We start from the raw sequence: 14,237 nt of genomic DNA on the forward strand, positions 1-14,237 counted from the left end.
GCTTCTGATTACATTGTTGACCGGCATGAAACTGACAGAGGAGCAAGGTTATATAGAGACTCCCACATCCTGATGGGAACAGGTGAACAGAGAGGATGATGCACACAAGTTCAATTCCACCAGTGGCCACCGGGGGAGCCCAGAATCCAATTTCACAACAGGACAGCCTCCCAAAACGCGGACAGCCTCCCACAACACGGACAGCCTCCCACCACGCGGACCATGCTGGAGTCACACACCTCCCCACACAAGATGCTGATTCCGGCAGGAAAGTCCGGCTATCGGCACCATGATGGGCGGTGTATTCTCAGTCTGCATCACAGCGCACGGTATAACGAGAGCCTCGCCTACCCGCTGCTTCTGTATCCATGAAAACAAAGCTGTAGCTATAGAAACTCGGCCACGCCCATCCACAGTACCGCCTCTATATCCTGTATATATACACTGCTCAAAAAAATAAAGGGAACACTAAAATCCCACATCCTAGATATCACTGAATGAAATATTCCAGTTGTAAATCTTTATTCATTGCATAGTGGAATGTGTTGAGAACAATAAACCCTAAAAATGATCAAAGTAAATCACAACTAATATCCCACAGAGGTCTGGAGTTGGAATGATGCTCAAAATAAAAGTGGAAAATGAAGTTACAGCTTGATCCAACTTTAGTGGAAATGCCTCAAGAGAAGGGAGTCGCCCGCCAAGGCCGTGGGGTACCCGGTACCGTGTCCGGGACTTAAAGGGGATGTCATGGTGGTGGCGACCTGGACCGTGGCCCTGGGCACCCAAGTAAAAGGGGAAACGTTTTTAAAGGGAGTTGTAAAGCAATAAAGGTTTGTGACGCCACCTGTGGTACTCGGTCAAGGGTGACTAACGCTGCTTAAAGAAGTCCTCTGGGGGTGATGTTACTACAGCAAAGATGGTGACCCTTCCCACAGATGAAGCAAGATCCCCAGTACTCCCGGTGTGTTTGGCAGGGATGGTGAATACCAGCAAATAAATGGAGGACACAGGGTTGCAGTCTTTACCTGATTTACTGATGTTGGACAGCCACAGTCCAGGGTACCGGCAACTGGTGTCGATGGGGTCCAGGCAGCCTGAAAACAAGAGGAAATCCCTTTGCCAGGTCAGTTTGGGAGCCTTCCACTTTGTGCTGATTACTAGTCCCTTTGCTGCCTGTAGTGTCCTGACAAGGTCCTCGGTTAATCTCTGTCCTGGGACAGTCCCTGCATGGTAGGCAACTTGAGCCGTTCCCTTGGGGTCTCAGTACATGGTGACTCCAGGCTCTAATTGTTGCTGTACCTCAGGTATTATGTGGGCATGTCACTTTCAGCTTCCTGCCCTCTGGTTCTGCTGTGGGACTTGTAGTTCCACACAGCATCGGGCTACCGGTGCCCGGGTTTCTGCGCTCAGCTTAGAGGGGCCCAATCACAGCCCTCCTCTAGCTCATAAGTTCTTCTGCGCTCCTTCACTGTCTCTTGTCTGCACCAGACTACCTAACTCCTCCTCCAGACCAGAATGTATATAGGGAAGTTCCCCTAAAACCGGGTTTAGAGTTCCTCCTTCTGGCCTGGAGTCAGAAAGTATCACAGAAACAATAAATGTAAGTGCCCCAAAGGAACAATCAATTCACTGACTAAAGCACTAAATTCTCAATTAAATATAATACACATTAAAACGTAACATTTACTAATATTTTAAGATAAAAGACAACATACACGACCTAAAAGGCTACTGTTTGGCTATATAAAGATACAGGGTGCTCTAAATCCCTAATGCGTAGGCTGTCTGTGCCCCTACCTTGCTGCGGAGGTTGGCACCCTATGAAACCTGCGCAATGGCGCCCCCGTTCAACGTGGACTCGTCCTATGAAGGCTGACTCAAACCTGTGGATTTTGGATGGACATTGTTCCCCACCATGTTACCGCACGATACCTCTAAGCGGTTTACCTTCTGATCTTTCATTCAGATAAGTGAATTCTTTCTTGTATGTCTCCTGATGAACCGACCTCGGAGAAACGCGTCGAGATGAACATACTGTTGAAATATATGTATATTTACTAGATTGGGGATTTGTATCCATTTATTGTATTTAGTGCCTTAGCTATAATAGCCCTTATACAGCTCCCTTGTCTAAGCAATTAGTCTGCAGCGGTTACCATCTCACAGTGTGAGGGCTCATTAGGGCCAGCCGACGAGAGCGGGGGCGCCATACTGCGCAGGAAGTTCTAGGGTGCCAACCCCCGCAAATAGGCAGGGTGGATATAGGTACAGATGTCCCATAGGGAGTGTATAGGCCTGATAGGGTTATGTGCAATTATGTACTATACGTGTGTTACTATTGACTCATAAAGAACACACGTACGCACTAATTCTATGTGCGTTTGATAAAAGGCACATTAGTTATTGTTATTTGTTTGTCTGTTTGTTTGGTCTGCTGTTTGCCTATCATTCCACACTTGAGGGTTGTTTTAGGGTGAGTTAGGACGAGTCCACGTTGAGCGGGGGCGCCATTGCGCAGGTTTCATAGGGTGCCAACCTCCGCAGCAAGGTAGGGGCACAGACAGCCTACGCATTAGGGATTTAGAGCACCCTGTATCTTTATATAGCCAAACAGTAGCCTTTTAGGTCGTGTATGTTGTCTTTTATCTTAAAATATTAGTAAATGTTACGTTTTAATGTGTATTGGAGTCAGAAAGTGTTGCATGGAAGATTACCTGCCAAAGGGATTCCTCCTGTTTTCAGGCATGGCATTACCCTCCCCGAGTGGAAGGCAGCACCACTGTGGTACTCCTGGAGTGCCACACAAGGAAATGATGCTCAGTAGTGTGTGTGGCCTCCATGTGCCTGTATGATCTCCCTACAATGCCTGGGCATGCTCCTGATGAGGCGGCGGATAGTCTCCTGAGGGATCTCCTCCCAGACCTGGACTAAAGCATCTGCTAACTCCTGGACAGTCTGTGGTGCAATGTGACATTGGTAGATCAGGCGGGAACAGGCGGGTCAGTCCATAGCTTCAATGCCTTCATCTTGCAGGAACTTTTGACACACTCCAGCCACATGAGGTCTGGCATTGTTTTGCATTAGGAGGAACCCAGGGCCAACCGCACCAGCATATGGTCTCACAAGGGGTCTGAGGATCTCATCTCGATACCTAAGGCAGGCAGCAGATTGCTCTCCATAGCATCTCCAGACTCTGTCACGTCTGTCACATGTGCTCAGGGTGAACCTGCTTTCATCTGTGAAGAGCACAGGGCACCAGCCAATCCTGGTGTTCTGTGGCAAATGCCAAGCGTTCTGCACTGTGTTGGGCTGTGAGAACAATCCTCATCTGTGGACATCGGGCACTCAGACCATCCTCATGGATTCGGTTTCTAACCGTCTGTGCAGACACATGCACATTTGTGGCCTGCTGGAGCTCATTTTGCAGGGCTCTGGCAGTGCTCCTCCTGTTTATCCTTGCACAAAGGCTGAGGTAGCGGTCCTGCTGCTGGGCTGTTGCCCTCCTACGGCCACCTCCACGTCTCCTGGTGTACTGGCCTGTCTCCTGGTAGTGCCTTTAGCCTCTGGACACTACGCTGACAGACACAGCAATCCTTCTTGCCACAGCTCGCATTGATATGCCATCCTGGATGAGCTGCACTTCCTGAGCCACTTGTGTGGGTTGTAGAGTCCATCTCATGCTACCACAAGTGTGAAAGCACAACCAACATTCAAAAGTGACCAAAACTTCAGCCAGAAAGCATTGGCACTGAGATGTGGTCTGTGGTCCCCACCTGCAGAACCACTCCTTTATTGAGTGTGTCTTGATAATTGCCAATAAATTCCATCTGTTGTCTATTCCATTTACACAACAGCATGTGAAAGTAATTGTCAAACAGTGTTTCCTAAGTGGACAGTTTGATTTCACAGAAGCTTGATTTACTTGGAGTTATATTCTTTTGTGTAAGTGTTCCCTTTATTTTTTTGAGTAGTATATATATATATATACACACTGCACAGTACCACCTCTATATCCTGTATATATATATATATATATATATATATATATATATATATATATATATATATATATATATATATATATATATATATATATATTGTAGGGGTTTCACTCACTCAGGTGCGACATCTGACACTCAGGATGCAGGTTCCAACAAAAGTTCAAAGGTTTATTGTTCCATAAACCAGTTAGCATAAACAGAAAACAAATAGCCTTTAGCTCAGGCAAATGAAAAAAACAAGTGTCCATTCCTTCAGGCTCAGTCCTGGAGTCTTAACACACCCCGGAGGCTAGCACCTCCACACATATACCCTGTGTTAAGCATTAGCCTGTCTTATATAGAGCTAACCACACCCAGTAACCCATCACATGATTAGCCATGTGGTCTGACATCACCACAGGTCCTGAAACACATATACATACATGGTTATATACAACAAAGAAATACTCCGGGCTACATTACAGCAACAAGGCACTTATGTGGCACATACCTCCCGTCGACTACACACCCTTTAGCCATGCTACATACCTCCCCCCTCTGCCTAAAGCCGTGGGGCTTGGCACTTTCCCCCACTAAACAAGGGATTCTTGATAGGGCATCCGCATTACCATGCAGCTTTCCGGCCCTATGTTCCACATGGAAACTGAAGTCCTGCAGGGCTAAGAACCAACGGGTGACCCTAGCATTTCTACCCTTTGTTTCCCTCATCCATCTAAGTGGGGCATGGTCAGATATTAGTCTGAATTTACGACCCAGCAGATAGTACCGTAACGTGTCCACCGCCCACTTTATGGCCAAACACTCTTTTTCCACGACTGAGTAGTTCTTCTCAGAAGAGGACAGCTTTCTACTCAGATAGAGAACAGGATGCTCCTCCCCATGTAGCTCTTGGGAAAGGACTGCTCCTACCACAACATCTAAGGCATCTGTCTGAAGAATAAATTCTTTCTTGAAGTCTGGGGCCATAAGAACGGGCTGCTTACATAGAGCCCCTTTCAACTCTTGGAAGGCTGACTCTGTCTCTTCGGACCATTTAACCATCACCGATTTTGTCCCCTTTAGCAGATCAGTCAGAAGCACAGCCACTGTGGCGAAGTTCGGGATGAACCTCCTGTAATATCCCACGATTCCCAGAAAGGCTTTAACTTGCTTTTTAGAGAGTGGTTTCGACCATGTTTGGATTGCCTCCACTTTCCTGATTTGGGGCTTTATTTCTCCACGACTCACTATATAGCCTAGGTATTTAGCTTCTTCCTTACCCAAGGCACACTTCTTCGGGTTTATTGTAAACCCCGCCTCTCTTAGAGCATCAAACACCGCTTGGACTTTCTCCAGATGACTCTCCCAGTCTGGGCTAAAGATGACAATATCATCTAGGTACGCAGCAGCGTAGGGCTTATGGGGTGCAAGGACTCTATCCATAGCCCTCTGGAAGGTCGCTGGAGCTCCCTGTAGGCCAAACGGCATCCGGACATACTGGAAGCATCCATCAGGTGTCGAAAAGGCCGTCTTCTCCTTGGCTTCCTGTGCCATGGGGATCTGCCAATACCCCTTTGTAAAATCCAAGGTGGATATATATCTGGCGTGCCCAAGCCTTTCGATGAGCTCATCAACGCGGGGCATGGGATAAGCGTCAAACTTGGAGACCTCATTCAACTTCCGATAGTCATTGCAAAACCTCCACTCTCCATCAGGTTTTGGGACCAGGACAATTGGGCTCGACCAACCGCTCTTGGATTCCTCAATGACTCCAAGCTTCAACATACGCTCCACTTCCTTGGAGATAACTTCTCGACGAGCCTCAGGAATACGATAGGGCTTCACGTTCACCCGCACATGTGGCTCTGTTAGGACCTCGTGCTCTATGACCTTCGTGTGTCCTGGCAACTCTGAAAACAGGTCCCTGTTTTTCTGGAGTAACTCCCGGCACTGCTGTTTCTGGGTCTTCGATAGCGTCTCCGCTATATTAACCGCTCCAACCTCACCTTCTGGGTTGCTTAACAACGATGGAGTTACTGTCGGCTCTCTATCTTGCCACGGCTTGATGAGGTTGACATGGTATACTTGGAATGGTTTCCATCTTCCTGGTTGGTGAATTTTATAATTTACTTCACCAAGTTTCTCGACAACCTCATATAGCCCTTGCCATTTGGCCAAGAACTTGCTCTCCACCGTCGGAACTAACACAAGAACTTGGTCTCCTGGATTGAACTGCCTCACTCTTGCAGACCGGTTGTAGACTCTGGCCTGAGCTTCTTGTGCCTGGAGGAGGTGTTCTTTCACAATAAGCATCACCTTTGCAATCCTCTGCTGCATCAGGGCCACATGCTCAATGACGCTTCTGTGGGGCGTGACTTTGGCTTCCCAGGTTTCCTTGGCTATATTCAGGAGTCCTCGCGGATGTCGGCCATATAGATGTAGTCCTTTGCATCACCATGTATGCACCGCACTCCGACCTTCTTTCCCGGGAGCAGGTGGAGAGGAAAAGTGGCCCTCACCAGGGTCACTAGGCTCCCCGAGTCTAACAGTGCCGTTACTGCTCGACCGTTCACCTTTACGGGACACGCTTGAGGTCCCTCGTTGGGCGGAGAATTCACACTGCAGGCTGGATATGCATAGTATGAACAACGGCAACCCATGCTGCAGTCCATCTGCTCAGTGGTCTGGGAACAACGGGCAGCTATATGTCCTGGCCCGTGGAACCTCCAGCAAATAATATCACCCGTAGGGACCTTGGGCACTACCTCCCCCGCCCTTTGTGACCTTGGACGCGCCACCCCATTTTGTCCCGGTGATAGGCCCAGCAGTGAACTCGCTGTGCCCTAACAGTTAGTGTCACCCCCAAACGTGCGAGAACCTCGGCTTTCAATTTGTGATACTTAGTGTTGAGCGATACTTTCCGATATCGGAAAGTATCGGTATCGGAAAGTATCGGCCGATACCGTCAAAATATCGGATCCAATCCGATACCGATACCCGATCCCAATGCAAGTCAATGGGACGAAAATATCGGAATTAAAATAAACCCTTTATACACTTGTAGGTTCATTCTACATGAAGGAAAACAACTAAGAATAATGTAGGATGTATTGGGGGACGTGGCGGAGACATTAAAGGCACAGAGGTTTAGCCCAATGTAATAGAATAGCAGGATTTTTTTTTTTTTGGATGACGTTCGGCGTTAGAAAGAATTTGACTATGTTAATTTTTTTTTTTTTTTTATGCCACATACTGATGTTTCACTACTTCAACGCCCTTCACCTTCTTTTTTTCTTCTCCCACGCTTTCTTCTTCATTATCCTCATCATCAGCTTCTTTGACATCAACTTCTTCACCTTATTCATCTTCTTCTTCATCTTCTACCTATTATTTTTTGGGTTACATTGTTCATATTCTTTTTATTTTACTATTATCTTCATCATATTCTACTTCTTCATCATATTCTTATTTGTGACAGGCATTCCTGTAGTTGTTATCTATAAAAGTTTGAAGATTACACCTTCCGTTCTGCCTGTCACAAAACAGTTACATTTGTCCGCGTTCAGTTTGGCCTGCAGCATCAGGCTTTATCCAGGGGCACCACGAGGAGGAACGGACTCACCCCCATACACTGCTTAGTCTTCTTCTGCTTATAATTTAGATAATATTTTTTGCTCTGATATTTAGTGTTATGCTTAATGTTCTTCTGCTCTTTGTTCTGCAGCCTCTTGTTCTTCTGTTTCTCGGTCTTCCAGGTCGTCGTCGTCTCCAGGGTCGTCGTCTCCAGGGTCGTCGTCTCCCGGGTCGTCGTCATCGGGGTGGTCTTCAGGGTCGTCGTCTCCGGGGTCGTCGTCATCACGGTGGTCTTCAGGGTCATCGTCTCCAGGGTCGTCGTCATCACGGTGGTTGTCGTCTCTGGTGTCGTCGTCATCTTAGGGGTGTTCTTCCGGGTCATCGTGTTTAGTCTCTTGAACTTGGAAATGTAGCAGAAGGTACAAGAAGGCTGAGAAAATGCCGAGAACCAGCTGATGGAACTGGAACTTGGATGGCTACCCAAAGGTCCAAGAGCCAATGGAACTACCGAGGACCAGCTGACGTTACTGGAACCCGGTTACTAAGCAGGAGGTACCCGTGCCTGAAAGCACTACCAAGGACCACCTGACGTTGGTGGAACTCGGATACCCAGAGGGAGGCACCTAAGCCAAAGGCTCTGCCCGGAACCAGCTGACGGTACTGGAACCAGGATGGGGAGCAGAAGGTACAAGAGCAAAAGACAGTGCCGAGAACCAGCTGACGGTGCTGGAACCCGGATGGGTAGCCGAAGGTCCAAGAGCCAATGGAACTACCGAGGACCAGCTGACGTTACTGGAACCCGGTTACTAAGCAGGAGGTACCCGTGCCTGAAAGCACTACCAAGGACCACCTGACGTTGGTGGAACTCGGATACCCAGAGGGAGGCACCTAAGCCAAAGGCTCTGCCCGGAACCAGCTGACGGTACTGGAACCGGGATGGGGAGCAGAAGGTACAAGAGCAAGTGTCTGCGTGGCTTTTGCAGGACACGATGCCGGCTGCACAGCAGGGGAACAGCTGGCGGTGCTGAACCCCACTGACACATTGGCGAGGTGTTTTTCTCTGTGCAGCTAGCAGTACCGGGCCCCAACTGGCGGTGTTGGAGCCCGGGGTCAGCAGGAGGAGGAGAGGGAGCAGAGTGTAGGCCGAAGCCTGCACTGGCGGCAGCTTTGGGTCTGTTGTGCCTGCGTGGCTGTTGCAGGACACGTTGCCGGCTGCACAGCAGGGGAACAGCTGGCGGTGCTGAACCCCACTGACACATTGGCGAGGTGTTTTTCTCTGTGCAGCTAGCAGTACCGGGCCCCAACTGGCGGTGTTGGAGCCCGGGCTCTGCAGGGGGAGCAGAGTGTAGGCCGAAGCCTAATCGAACCAATTTCAAAGGTAACCTTTAACCCCCCTCAGGGGTTACAAAGTAGAAGAGCCACAGCTTATGCAGCAGTAGTGGTGCACAAGTCAAAGGTTGCTCTTTTAATTTGGCTCCTTGCACACGCTGAATGGAACACGTATAACATTTAGCCCTTTATACAGTCAAACTGTGTTGGAGGCGCGAGTTCCCTTTGTAATGAGACGCAGCACAGATGTCAAGAATCCCACCTTGGTGCTGGGTGCAGCCTCCTGAGCGTTGTTATTTGCTGTACAGGAGTCTGCGCTGTCGTGTTATCCCCTGGCCTAGCGCTGTTAGCGCTGCCCATCTTCTGACCTCATTTAATGTTGGCTGGTGCGGTTCGCGATGCCCATGAATCACAGCCCCGCAGTGTATTGACATAGTTAAAACACTGCGGGGCTGGGATTCATGGCCTGGCGCAGTACATATGTTCGCCTCTCGCTTGGGTTCTTACACCTGCTTCAGACTATGTGGCGTCAGCTGATCCCTTATCGCATGCCACGGCCATGAAGCCGCACAGTCTGAAGAAGGCGGAAGGAGATGAGGGACAGGCGAACTGATGCACTGCTCATGCCCATCAAACACACCCTCGCAGTCCCAAGAAATAAGACACCGAGGGGCGTTGTGTGGGTCAGGGCGGCCGCAGAGGCGCAGGCAGCCAAACAATGATGCCAGAAGACGGGCAGCGCTACCAAGGGGGTTGCAGCGTGTCATTACAAAGGAAAGTCACACCACCGGGACGGTTAAATGGTCACACAGAGGACACATTTTAGACGTGTTTTCCGTTCCACATGTGCGAGGAGAATACGTTTATGAGCCACCTTGCACACATGCAGCATTACCGCTGTACAAGGTGGCCTTAAAAACGTACAAACGCCTGGGGGAGGGGGGACAGGTTCCCTTCAATTTCAGTTCTGGTGTCTGCGTGGCTTTTGCAGGACACGATGCCGGCTGCACAGCAGGGGAACAGCTGGCGGTGCTGAACCCCACTGACACATTGGCGAGGTGTTTTTCTCTGTGCAGCTAGCAGTACCGGGCCCCAACTGGCGGTGTTGGAGCCCGGGGTCAGCAGGAGGAGGAGAGGGAGCAGAGTGTAGGCCGAAGCCTGCACTGGCGGCAGCTTTGGGTCTGTTGTGCCTGCGTGGCTGTTGCAGGACACGTTGCCGGCTGCACAGCAGGGGAACAGCTGGCGGTGCTGAACCCCACTGACACATTGGCGAGGTGTTTTTCTCTGTGCAGCTAGCAGTACCGGGCCCCAACTGGCGGTGTTGGAGCCCGGGCTCTGCAGGGGGAGCAGAGTGTAGGCCGAAGCCTAATCGAACCAATTTCAAAGGTAACCTTTAACCCCCCCTCAGGGGTTACAAAGTAGAAGAGCCACAGCTTATGCAGCAGTAGTGGTGCACAAGTCAAAGGTTGCTCTTTTAATTTGGCTCCTTGCACACGCTGAATGGAACACGTATAACATTTAGCCCTTTATACAGTCAAACTGTGTTGGAGGCGCGAGTTCCCTTTGTAATGAGACGCAGCACAGATGTCAAGAATCCCACCTTGGTGCTGGGTGCAGCCTCCTGAGCGTTGTTATTTGCTGTACAGGAGTCTGCGCTGTCGTGTTATCCCCTGGCCTAGCGCTGTTAGCGCTGCCCATCTTCTGACCTCATTTAATGTTGGCTGGTGCGGTTCGCGATGCCCATGAATCACAGCCCCGCAGTGTATTGACATAGTTAAAACACTGCGGGGCTGGGATTCATGGCCTGGCGCAGTACATATGTTCGCCTCTCGCTTGGGTTCTTACACCTGCTTCAGACTATGTGGCGTCAGCTGATCCCTTATCGCATGCCACGGCCATGAAGCCGCACAGTCTGAAGAAGGCGGAAGGAGATGAGGGACAGGCGAACTGATGCACTGCTCATGCCCATCAAACACACTCTCGCAGTCCCAAGAAATAAGACACCGAGGGGCGTTGTGTGGGTCAGGGCGGCCGCAGAGGCGCAGGCAGCCAAACAATGATGCCAGAAGACGGGCAGCGCTACCAAGGGGGTTGCAGCGTGTCATTACAAAGGAAAGTCACACCACCGGGACGGTTAAATGGTCACACAGAGGACACATTTTAGACGTGTTTTCCGTTCCACATGTGCGAGGAGAATACGTTTATGAGCCACCTTGCACACATGCAGCATTACCGCTGTACAAGGTGGCCTTAAAAACGTACAAACGCCTGGGGGAGGGGGGACAGGTTCCCTTCAATTTCAGTTCTGGTGTCTGCGTGGCTTTTGCAGGACACGATGCCGGCTGCACAGCAGGGGAACAGCTGGCGGTGCTGAACCCCACTGACACATTGGCGAGGTGTTTTTCTCTGTGCAGCTAGCAGTACCGGGCCCCAACTGGCGGTGTTGGAGCCCGGGGTCAGCAGGAGGAGGAGAGGGAGCAGAGTGTAGGCCGAAGCCTGCACTGGCGGCAGCTTTGGGTCTGTTGTGCCTGCGTGGCTGTTGCAGGACACGTTGCCGGCTGCACAGCAGGGGAACAGCTGGCGGTGCTGAACCCCACTGACACATTGGCGAGGTGTTTTTCTCTGTGCAGCTAGCAGTACCGGGCCCCAACTGGCGGTGTTGGAGCCCGGGCTCTGCAGGGGGAGCAGAGTGTAGGCCGAAGCCTAATCGAACCAATTTCAAAGGTAACCTTTAACCCCCCCTCAGGGGTTACAAAGTAGAAGAGCCACAGCTTATGCAGCAGTAGTGGTGCACAAGTCAAAGGTTGCTCTTTTAATTTGGCTCCTTGCACACGCTGAATGGAACACGTATAACATTTAGCCCTTTATACAGTCAAACTGTGTTGGAGGCGCGAGTTCCCTTTGTAATGAGACGCAGCACAGATGTCAAGAATCCCACCTTGGTGCTGGGTGCAGCCTCCTGAGCGTTGTTATTTGCTGTACAGGAGTCTGCGCTGTCGTGTTATCCCCTGGCCTAGCGCTGTTAGCGCTGCCCATCTTCTGACCTCATTTAATGTTGGCTGGTGCGGTTCGCGATGCCCATGAATCACAGCCCCGCAGTGTATTGACATAGTTAAAACACTGCGGGGCTGGGATTCATGGCCTGGCGCAGTACATATGTTTGCCTCTCGCTTGGGTTCTTACACCTGCTTCAGACTATGTGGCGTCAGCTGATCCCTTATCGCATGCCACGGCCATGAAGCCGCACAGTCTGAAGAAGGCGGAAGGAGATGAGGGACAGGCGAACTGATGCACTGCTCATGCCCATCAAACACACCCTCGCAGTCCCAAGAAATAAGACACCGAGGGGCGTTGTGTGGGTCAGGGCGGCCGCAGAGGCGCAGGCAGCCAAACAATGATGCCAGAAGACGGGCAGCGCTACCAAGGGGGTTGCAGCGTGTCATTACAAAGGAAAGTCACACCACCGGGACGGTTAAATGGTCACACAGAGGACACATTTTAGACGTGTTTTCCGTTCCACATGTGCGAGGAGAATACGTTTATGAGCCACCTTGCACACATGCAGCATTACCGCTGTACAAGGTGGCCTTAAAAACTTACAAACGCCTGGGGGAGGGGGGACAGGTTCCCTTCAATTTCAGTTCTGGTGTCTGCGTGGCTTTTGCAGGACACGATGCCGGCTGCACAGCAGGGGAACAGCTGGCGGTGCTGAACCCCACTGACACATTGGCGAGGTGTTTTTCTCTGTGCAGCTAGCAGTACCGGGCCCCAACTGGCGGTGTTGGAGCCCGGGGTCAGCAGGAGGAGGAGAGGGAGCAGAGTGTAGGCCGAAGCCTGCACTGGCGGCAGCTTTGGGTCTGTTGTGCCTGCGTGGCTGTTGCAGGACACGTTGCCGGCTGCACAGCAGGGGAACAGCTGGCGGTGCTGAACCCCACTGACACATTGGCGAGGTTTTTTTTCTGTGCAGCTAGCAGTACCGGGCCCCAACTGGCGGTGTTGGAGCCCGGGCTCTGCAGGGGGAGCAGAGTGTAGGCCGAAGCCTAATCGAACCAATTTCAAAGGTAACCTTTAACCCCCCCTCAGGGGTTACAAAGTAGAAGAGCCACAGCTTATGCAGCAGTAGTGGTGCACAAGTCAAAGGTTGCTCTTTTAATTTGGCTCCTTGCACACGCTGAATGGAACACGTATAACATTTAGCCCTTTATACAGTCAAACTGTGTTGGAGGCGCGAGTTCCCTTTGTAATGAGACGCAGCACAGATGTCAAGAATCCCACCTTGGTGCTGGGTGCAGCCTCCTGAGCGTTGTTATTTGCTGTACAGGAGTCTGCGCTGTCGTGTTATCCCCTGGCCTAGCGCTGTTAGTGCTGCCCATCTTCTGACCTCATTTAATGTTGGCTGGTGCGGTTCGCGATGCCCATGAATCACAGCCCCGCAGTGTATTGACATAGTTAAAACACTGCGGGGCTGGGATTCATGGCCTGGCGCAGTACATATGTTTGCCTCTCGCTTGGGTTCTTACACCTGCTTCAGACTATGTGGCGTCAGCTGATCCCTTATCGCATGCCACGGCCATGAAGCCGCACAGTCTGAAGAAGGCGGAAGGAGATGAGGGACAGGCGAACTGATGCACTGCTCATGCCCATCAAACACACCCTCGCAGTCCCAAGAAATAAGACACCGAGGGGCGTTGTGTGGGTCAGGGCGGCCGCAGAGGCGCAGGCAGCCAAACAATGATGCCAGAAGACGGGCAGCGCTACCAAGGGGGTTGCAGCGTGTCATTACAAAGGAAAGTCACACCACCGGGACGGTTAAATGGTCACACAGAGGACACATTTTAGACGTGTTTTCCGTTCCACATGTGCGAGGAGAATACGTTTATGAGCCACCTTGCACACATGCAGCATTACCGCTGTACAAGGTGGCCTTAAAAACGTACAAACGCCTGGGGGAGGGGGGACAGGTTCCCTTCAATTTCAGTTCTGGTGTCTGCGTGGCTTTTGCAGGACACGATGCCGGCTGCACAGCAGGGGAACAGCTGGCGGTGCTGAACCCCACTGACACATTGGCGAGGTGTTTTTCTCTGTGCAGCTAGCAGTACCGGGCCCCAACTGGCGGTGTTGGAGCCCGGGGTCAGCAGGAGGAGGAGAGGGAGCAGAGTGTAGGCCGAAGCCTGCACTGGCGGCAGCTTTGGGTCTGTTGTGCCTGCGTGGCTGTTGCAGGACACGTTGCCGGCTGCACAGCAGGGGAACAGCTGGCGGTGCTGAACCCCACTGACACATTGGCGAGGTGTTTTTCTCTGTGCAGCTAGCAGTACCGGGCCCCAACTGGCGGTGTTGGAGCCCGGGCTCTGC

This window comes from Ranitomeya variabilis, chromosome 3, assembly GCF_051348905.1.
Source record: "Ranitomeya variabilis isolate aRanVar5 chromosome 3, aRanVar5.hap1, whole genome shotgun sequence".
Taxonomy (NCBI): domain Eukaryota; kingdom Metazoa; phylum Chordata; class Amphibia; order Anura; family Dendrobatidae; genus Ranitomeya; species Ranitomeya variabilis.